This window comes from Eschrichtius robustus, chromosome 11 (assembly GCF_028021215.1).
Source record: "Eschrichtius robustus isolate mEscRob2 chromosome 11, mEscRob2.pri, whole genome shotgun sequence".
Lineage (NCBI taxonomy): Eukaryota > Metazoa > Chordata > Mammalia > Artiodactyla > Eschrichtiidae > Eschrichtius > Eschrichtius robustus.
Window position 1 is genome coordinate 94,047,781 of NC_090834.1, and position 7,781 is coordinate 94,055,561.

The window sequence follows — 7,781 nt, forward strand, 5'->3', positions numbered from 1 at the left end:
TTGCACACATAAAGTGAATGGTGCATAGGTCCTACTCATTCATTACCTTTGACTCCTTCTTGAATAATGATAGTAGCTGTTTCTATTTCTTAACGGCTTATGAACTGGAAGTAGGTCATTTTACATTCCATTATTTTTTTGTAATGTGTCAGCAAAATAAGGAAAAGTCAGATATTAAAGCCCCATATTACCATGGCACAGGGAAATAAAAGTCTATGTCAATGGCAAAAAAAAAAAAAAAAAGAAAAAAAACAAAAGAAAGAGAAAGAAAGAAAGAAAATTGTATATCATCCACTGAAATGCCAGATGGACACACCTGATGGCAGCAAGTAAGCAGTAATGGCAGAGAAGTGTATCCTGTGAGAGATTTAAACCCAGGCATATCTTTTCTTGGTTCTATGAGTGAATCCCAAATGACAATAGTACTAAGATATCTGTGACTTTTTTTTTCTTTACTTCTTACTGTTTTTATCATTTTGTTTTTGTTTCTAGTTTGTACACAGACAACAAGTTATTCTACTACAGTAATAATAAAAATCAAATATTTGATTTTATGGTCTAAATATTTGATAATCTCCATCAAAAAGATTATAGAGATCTATTCTATGTTGTTTGAGCTAGGAAGGAATATATGGCTTGTTAGTCTATTTATTTGTTAGTTTTTTAAAATTGCTTTTTAGCCTGTTGATTTATTTGTGAGTGTATATCAATTAAGAATTGCATATGCACTGAGAAGGAAAACAGCTCTTTGAAATCTGAAAAGATGATTTTTCATTTGTGTTTACTTTTGACTCAGGGTTTAGTTTGTAGAATTGAAACATAATTTGTCTATGTGTCTGTAACTGAAGAAAGCTTTAATTTTGAGTGTGAAATATTTTCCTAATTCCAGAAGGTACAAAGTAGATTATAACATTTCTCAATTAAATAGATTATCTTCCAATTGTTTTATAGTTAAATGTATGCACATATAAAAATTAGAATAATTTTACATTTCACAGTAAATAAGTGCAATGAATCAATGATCCTTTAAAAGTACTAAGACATATGTTTATTACAAACACTGCTATCATAGAAACATTTAAAGAGTCCAAGATCATATAATCAATGTGAATTTTTAAATTATATTACTTAAATAATTTTATGTTTAAAAATAAATGATAACTATATGTTTGTTACTTGTTTCAACATGGCATAAAATATAAACCTTTTCTAAGATTATAAAAATATTATCTATTTTATAAGATTTATAAGAGCTTTATTTTTTATAAAATTTGGATTTGTTTTCACATAAAGAGATAAATTAGTCTGAAATTTCTAAACTTCTCATATTGGTTTACTAACATTAAATCTATATAATGTTTAGGATCATAAAATATGTAAGCATGAGGGGCTTCCCTGGTGGCGCAGTGGTTAAGAATCCGCCTGCCAATGCAGGGGATACGGGTTCGAGCCCTGGTCCGGGAAGATCCCACATTCTGCGGAGCAACTAAGCCCGTGCACCACAGCTACTGAGCCTGTGCTGTAGAGCCCGCTAGCCACAACTACTGAGCCCACGTGCCACAAGTACTGGAGCCCGTGCTCCACCACAGGAGAAGCCACCACAATGAGAAGCCCGCGCACCACAACGAGGACTAGCCCCTGCTTGCAGCAACTAGAGAAAGCCCACAGGCAACAATGAAGACCGAACGCAGCCAAAAGTAAATTTTGAAAAAAGAGAACAACTGTGAAAATGATTTTTAAAAATGTAAGTGTGGATTTAATTAAGTTGAATCATAATTCTGACAAGATTTTTTATAAAAAATATAAATATGTTTTATAGTACATCATACTGAACAAAATTTCGTAGATCTTTAGATAACCAAAATCCTTCAACTAATACTAAAATGAGTTAGTGAATAATCTTTAAATTCTTAATTTCCAAGTGAGACTGAATAGTGAACAACTGGTTACATAGCATAATTTTAATTTGATATTATTTACTTCTTATCTTCATGTGGTATGGAGTGGCTGCATCCTTGGTTCATGGTAATGAACCTGTTCTTTCTTGCCACCTAAATAAGGCAGAAAACGGATGTTTGTAGCTATACTTATGTTATATGTATCTATGAGCTGTGGTAATTTGCTAAAATTGTGCTTAGGTATAATAAAGTTTCAGTACCATCTTCCAGTTTCCTCTTTCAATAGAAGATGGTAATTTCAGTTAAAAATTATAACTAATATTGGGTATTGAGACTATACTAGGAGTAATAATCATTGAGAAAATCACTGTGTATGTAAAATTGAGGCACTTGCTTTCAAAGAAAAAAAGAGAGTAATTTTGTCTTAAAGTACAAGTTTGATCCAAAATAAGAAAAAACACAGAAAAGGAAAAAAAAAAACTTTGCTGTGTACAGCAAGTAGTAGAAGGTATGAGGGAAGTTAATTTTGTTTGCCTTGGTTTATAATACCTGGGCTTGAAAGGTTCTATGAAAAGTTTTAAATTTTGGCAAAGTTAAGTCAGTTTCAACGGACTTACTCACCAGATAATTTAAAGAGGTTGGGGGAGACTCATGAAAATTTTGCTGTCAAACATGCATTGATGCAAAATTAAAATTTGGCTCTTTTCTCTGTCAAATTGAAAACTAAGTCTTAGAAACTCTTAATGGATAACAAAATATCATTCTTTATCTTCTACATAAACTTCCCACGTAGCAGAGATGCCATATCTTATCAGAATAATATGCTCTGCTTAGGTTTGACTTTATATGCAACTGGTTAATTTAAAACAAAAAAGGAAAATATTTACTCACTTATGGAAAAAGGAAAGTTTCTTACAAAACTGTTATAACTTTTTATGTTTATTTAAAGCATTTTATCACTTTAAGTAGATAGCCAAATACTGTTTCTCCGCATCAATGGTCCTATCCTGAGTCATCAAATCTGTTCTAATTTTTTGGTTTGCCTCAAATATCAGATCCCAAATTTAGAAAAAAATAAAACAATATATTTAGGGGGTCTTTACAGGTCTTCTAGACAAGCACAAATATCTGTCGCTTTACCTTATAAAAAAAGAGATGATAGTAACAATTTGGGTTGTTTGCTGTGTTCCATATTTCATAATTAGCTTAACATTATTGTAAAATCTGTGGGGGAAGAATCATCAAAACAGCAGAAACACACAACCTTTTCCTTAGTAAAGATTATATAGGTCAAATATTATTAAAATCAGTATTTCAGAAATTATGCAGCACTCAAATAATTTGCCAGAAGACTTGCTATAAACTATAGGCTGGATTTTGTGATACTGATTTAAAAAGGCAGTCAAAATGCCTACTGAAAGGACTTCACCAGACACTCTAAATTATTGTTGCTTCAAGGAACAGATAATTAGAAGTATCTTCCAAGCTGACAACGCTTAGGAAACATTCATACAATACAGGTGGTCTGAGTCAGTAATTCTAGAACTCTTTTCTGTCTGGAAGCAGACCTACTTTATGAAAGCAGACCACTTACTCAAGATGCATAGTTACAAAAATTACAAATTACATAATGAAATGATGAAGGAAATTCAATTGTGGTGATATTTTGGAAATATTATTGGTATCATTTTATTGTTCTAATTTTATGTATATATGAGTTTTATAGACTGAATGTGTGTTCCCACCCTGCTGCCCCCAATTCATATGTTAAATCCTAATGACCAATGTGATGTATTTGGAGGTGTGCCTTTGGGAGGTGACTGAGTCATGACTGTGAGCCGTCATGAATGGATTCATGCCCTTATAAAAGAGACCCCAGAGAGCTCCCTTGTCTTTTCCACCATGTGAGGACACTGCAAGACAGCTGTCTGTGAACCAGGAAGCAGGTTCTCACCAGACACTGAATCCACTGGCACCTTGATCTTGGAATTCCAAGTCTACAGAACTGTGAGAAATAAATTTCTGTTGTTGATAAGCCACATAGTTTATGGTATTTTTTTATAGCAGCCCACATGGACTAAGAAAATGAGGAAACCCTTTTAACTCTTAATATAGTAGGTTATGCTTTTCCAAACTGAAATTAACCGTTTTAAATAAAATTTGTTCTCAATAACTCTTCAGAATTGAGAGAGAAATACTTTACAGAATCACCTTACATTTTCCAAGCAATTGCTTTATTTACATAGGCTCAATGAAAATCCATCCTCTTTTTTACCAAGGTATATAATTGGACAAATAGACTCATAACTTGTCAAACTGATTGTGTAACCAATATCACACCTGTAGTGTCATATTGGAGAATAAATCTCATTTAATAAGATACGATGAGCCTTTTCCTAAGAAACACAGATACTCCACCCAATATCAAGTAACAGTCACAGAATTTATGCTCTGGCCTAAAACAAACAAAAAATCTCCATGAAATACATGAAACATGGCTTATCAAGATACTGAACATCAGGCAATTTTGAAGTAAATTAACATGCAGTAAACCATTACCTATAACTCTATTTTTCATCCTTTACTTCATCATTCAGTTTCCAATTGCTTTTGAAACTAGCCTGTCTCAGTCTAGATTGGCTTTCTAGCAATTCAAGTCAACATTTATTCAGCTTATGCCTCCAGTACTGGTACTAGATAAAGTAGCAGTGGTATAAATTTGACATTTGATTATGACCCAGTGAAGTATATTCAAACAATTTCAAGTCCAATGGTGGATACATTTATAACAATAATCAACAACAAAAGCAAATTAAAACAAAATAAGTATGTGGTTTTAGATGAATAAACCTATGAATAAACCTTTTTACCTATGTAAAAAGTATTATATTCCAGGCAGTGTTCTAAGGTAGATAGAGAGAAATTGAAAAAATATGGATAATTATTTTATACTATAAACTATTTATATAGTTTATAAATAGTATATAGTTTATATATACTATAAACTATATTATAGTTTATAAATAGTATAACTATTTTATACTATATAGAGTATAATTTATACCCACAGCAACCTTAGGTTTTACAGGTGAAGGAACCTGGGCACAGAAATGATAAAACTGCTACATGGTAGAACCAGGATCTGCATTTAGTTCCAGTATTTCCTGTTGTATTTATCATTTACATTGATACTTTTATGTGTTGTATAAAATTTGGTTGTGCTCAATTTTACTTATTTCTAATTTTTAAATAAAATTTATTTATTTATTTATTTTGGCCATCAACAGAGGAATGAACAAATACACCATGTTATATTCATAGGATAGAATACCATCCAGCTGTTAAATGATCTAGAGCTAGGCATAGCCTCACAGATGTGTCATAAAAATATGTGTATAAAAGCAAATTGCAAATGGATATGAAAGTATTACATAGACGTCAATCATTTAAAAATTCACAAAACAATACTATGTTATGACTGGACACTGACATAGGGAATTAAAGTACTAAATTATGCATTGGAGGACTAACAACCAACCTCAAGATAACAGTTACCTCTGGGGATTGCTGACAGTGAGTGGGTGGGGAAGGAGAGAAACTTTAGAGGTAATATTTTATTTCTTTTTTAAAAAAAGAAACCTAATATAAAACTATATATATAACCTAAAATATGTATATGTAGATATGGCAAAATGTTAATACTGGTTAAATCTGAAAAAAAAAAATTTGGCTGTGCTCATTTAATGAAGTAGTTGGCACATAAAAGGAACATAATAAGCACCAAAGATCCACAAAAAGCTAAAATAGCCCATTTATTCAAGGAACCAAGAAAAACCTGGCATATCTAAGAAGTGACATATTTTGACATGTATTAGCATGTTTTCTGATGTTTCTGATCAGAAGGGCAAAGTATGAATGAGTCATTGAGGAATGGCCATTTTTCATTCATAGCCATTGCTGTTTTGGAGTTGGATTGTAGATGCTGATTATAAGAAAATATAAACTCATTCATGAGAATTGTGTTCTCTCAGACAAGCAAAAGCCTACTGCAGAATATTTTTCTTCTCACCAAAAACAGCTTGCATTAATACCAGCTTCTGTATTTTCAGTAGTGTTTAATGGATAAAGATTAAAGGATTATTTTTTTCACTCTATAATAGGTAAGGTTATATTAGAAATTAAAATTATTGATGAAATCTAAGATTATTATTCAGTGATCTGAAAATTATAATAACAAATAACAACAAAAAGGAGAAGCGAATATTCTAGAGATAAAATAATAATGAATAAGGGTAAGATACTGCCAGTCTTACACTACAAAAACAGAAAAACACTGTATGTGGCAATATATTTTTTCTGATTACCCCACCTCCTCATCTCTGTACAATTTTCACTAAAAAGTCTCAAAAAATTAGTAACTATGACTCAGATCCAAGGTAGGATGCATGCCATTAAATAAATTTTAACAGAAAAGTGACAAAGTCTTTCATCAGTAATCACTTTTGAGGCTGTCACAATTATTGAAAGAATAAAGGAGTATAATTTAGATTGGTGATGTGGTTATTTTTTAATTGCTCTGTTTTTACTTGGAGAACATTGGAAGCATTGAACTATTATACTCCTTTGTTCTCTGCATTGTTGTCCTAAAAATTAACATTTCTCTCGAGTATGCAAATACTTTGTGTTGCTAAAGAAATCTGAGCTTTGTCATAGTGAGGTTCAAATCACATCGTGTTGAATTCTAGCTCGATTTCTAGATCAAAATAGCATGAAGTTAGGAATAACTTAGTTCCTTTTAAAGCAGGTTCTAGATAAAACATTGTTCATTTAGAAATTGACATTTCTTAAATTGAATCTATAATTTCATGTTAAAAAATAATAAAGTGTTTACAATGAAGAGAAATTAAACTGAACAACACATTTCCTCAAAAATTAAATAGAACATACTGTTTACTTCATTATTCCTTATGACAAAAAAATTGACATTCCAGAAAAAGATTTCTTAAATAACATTCTAGAAATCTAAGATTGATTGATAAATTATGTAATCTAAAAATGAAGGGTACTATCCTTGTTCTGATAACCACCAGGTGACAGGTGAAGTGCTAATTGCTTTATCTAGTTTAATTCTCCTAACTCTTCTAGGAAATAGTTATCAGAAAAATGAGAAAATTGAGTTAAACTTAGTCTTAAGCTAAGATCACATAACCAAGAAATCAGCCCAAGAAGTGCTTGACACATCCATCCAGACTTATTGTTCTCAACCTTATTACTTTCCATGCAAGATTCCACAAGTATAGAAAAGAGTAATTTCTATTGTAATAATAAAATAAACCACAAAATCTCAGTAAATCAAGATTTCAATGAATAAAATGTATCGCCCATGCTTAAAGAAAAAAATATTTAATGACCCTTGTTTAAGAATTGTAAGGCACCCCTTATTCAAGGGAGGTAGACATCGAGATGGGTGTAGGAGCCACTGCAACAGGGCCTTGCCCTGGGGGAAGAGAGATGAGATTCAGCTCTGATTTCAACAAGGATAAGTGGGAACTTATAACTAAGGAGCAGGGTGGGGTGTCAGTGAATGGGAAATTACTGAGAAAACATCAGGAGTAAGAAGGAGTCTTGTTAGACTAACTCAACAGAATTCTTGCTGAAGACAGGCCAAGGTGATGAGATATTGAGGGTGGTCGGACACTGAGGGTGGACGGGGATTTTTGCTAAACTGACTTAGAAGGATTCTTCTCAAGAGCAGAGAGGGAGCCCAATGTCCACCCAGGTCCAGCAGGGGGCTCAAAGGAGCCTGATTAAAATTACATTAAGAAGAGTGTCTTTGTCATCACTTATACTGAATGTCTGCCAGTGTTCATAGAGCAATTCTGA